Source organism: Gracilinanus agilis, chromosome 2 (genome assembly GCF_016433145.1).
Source record: "Gracilinanus agilis isolate LMUSP501 chromosome 2, AgileGrace, whole genome shotgun sequence".
NCBI classification, from domain to species: Eukaryota; Metazoa; Chordata; class Mammalia; order Didelphimorphia; family Didelphidae; genus Gracilinanus; species Gracilinanus agilis.
In genome coordinates this window covers 232,012,575-232,015,038 of record NC_058131.1, presented here as the reverse complement: position 1 = coordinate 232,015,038, position 2,464 = coordinate 232,012,575, and positions in this window count along the sequence as shown.

The window sequence follows — 2,464 nt, the reverse complement described above, 5'->3', positions numbered from 1 at the left end:
TGATGTCACCATATGCTATTGCCTTTCCTCTTGAAGTCAAAAAACCTCTGTGCCTCCAGATCTGTCCCGTGGCATAGAGGACTATAAATGCATAATGGGAATCCATGAAAATGTTGACTCTTGTCTTTCCCTATTTGCAAAGCTCTTACGAGACTTACTAACTCAACTCCTTAAGCACTCACTGATTTGGGTAAAGAAGCATATCACTACTGCAGCTCCCACAAATTTTTCTTTTTGGTGCATGTAAGCAGAACCAACAGTGTAAAGTTCAATTTCTGGTCTTGAAAGGGGGGTATCTTTCAAATCTTCTCTTGTCTTTTGCACAAGATCTAAAGTGTATTTACAATAATGCACTGGTTCTCCTTCCATAGGCAGATCTGGAAGTAAGAGTAGCTGGATTTAGTGTCTGACAACATTTTAAAGTGATGTTTTTATTGCTCAGTAGTATGATTTCATATTGGGACAGTCTCTGTGATGTGAATGTTTGCAAGTTGCTGTTTTTAATCATGCTTTCAATTTGATGTGGTGAATAAACATTCAACTTGCTACCCAATACTAAATCAGATGACTTTTTTTTATCATGAATGCCACAGTGGCAATTGATCGGAGGCAGTGAGCCATGCCTCTGGCTACCGTATCTAACTGAGAGTTGTAATAAGCCACAGGTCTAAATGTTTGTCCTAGGGTTTGGAACAATACTCCAGGTGCTACGCCTTTGTCCTCATGGACAAAAAGGTGAAATTCTTTGACATAGTCTGGGATTCCAAGGGTGGGTACTGTGAAGACTGAACATTTGAGCTTTGCGTCTGCATTTCAATGTTCTTTCGTGAGTTTCAGAGGCTCTGAGACTGAATTTTTGGATAAGTCAGTGAGACATCTGGATATTTGACTGTAACCAGGTATCGATTGCCTGCAGAACCCTGTCACTCCCAAAAATGCATGAAGCTGCCTCAGCCCCCTGTGTGATGTTCTACTGTTTGCTTTCTGTGGTATTGTTCCCCTTTTGTACTATCCCTTTTTGTACTGTCATTTGCATTATTTTCTCTACGTTGTTTTCTTTTCTCTCCTTAAGTGGCTTATTTATCTCTATAAGCTGTGCTATTTCTTTCTTTAGAGCTAGAACTAATACCAAAGTGTCATCCCCATGTCCAAGAATTTGTTTTACAATCTTTTTGAGTGACCAATAGAACTGTAAAAAGGAAATCATTACTGCCTCAATGGTAGGTACAAATGCACAGACCTGCTCTAAGTTCACTTTCAACCACTGGTAGGAATTATAAATCTGTACCATTTCCAATATATAATGTGGGATTACCACCACCCATAAATTATAAACCCATGACCAGAAGCTGTATAACAAGATGGTACAGCTAATCATTATAATACTGCTCTTCCCAATGAAACATCCATGGTAGAGTCTTTTAAACACTTCTGTTACTGTGCTTTTAAAGGATTCTGCTTGCTGGTGTTTCCTGTTGAGATTTGTCCTTTGTGTGTTACCATAGGAGGTGAAAAACAAAGATGACTACCTTCCGTTTTCACACAGGTTTTTCTCTTTATATAGTTGTTTAAAATATTTCTTAGGCAATACACTTCTGTCTGGTTCAGCCATTTGTATTATAGTAGCTAATGAGGAGGAGGATATAGCTAAGGGAATAAAGTGGAATCAATGTAGCAATCACCTCCTCACTCACTGTAGGCCACTAATACTGTAAGAGTATGGGGGGTTCCCTTGGAAATTGGGGTACCTGGGGAAGGTGTGCGCCCCTCAAGGGTTAGAGGGAAGGCTTATACACAGGTTGGGGTATGTGGTGACCCAGTTTGTTGCTGCTCAGAACCGGGGCTCACATAAGCCCCCCCCTTGATCAATCATCTGCATCACAGGGGGGTCTGACTAAAAGATGGATCCCAGTCAGGCCAAGCTGTTGTACTTCATCCCTTATCTGTCTCAAGAATAAATTGTGGGAGCAGCTGGGTGGCTCAGTGGATTGAGAGCCAGGCCTAGAGATGGGAGATCCTAGGTTCAAATCTGGCCTCAGCTATTTCCCAGCTGTGTGACTCTGGGCAAGTCACTTGACCCCCCATTGCCTAGCCCTTACCACTCTTCTGACTTGGAACCAATATAGAGTATTGATTCCAAAATGGAAGGTAAGGATTAAAAAAATTTTTTTAATTAAAGAAAAGAATAACTTTTTTGTAACACTATCTGACTTTAAAGTATTTAATGAGGAAAAGAGGGTATTGGATAAAGGTGGTGGATTAAATGGTGGTCAGTGGGTGCAGGCAGCCCTAATTCTTGACCCCTTTAGATGCTTCACCTTGAGGAGACCAAGTTTGTCTCAACTCAAAGCTTCTCCTGCCCTTCTCACTAAGCCTATGTCTAATATCTCTAATCAATTTGTCTATATTTGATAAGGGTCTCTGTAAGGCAAGGTTCAAGGAAAGTTGGGGTTCAGGGATCTGT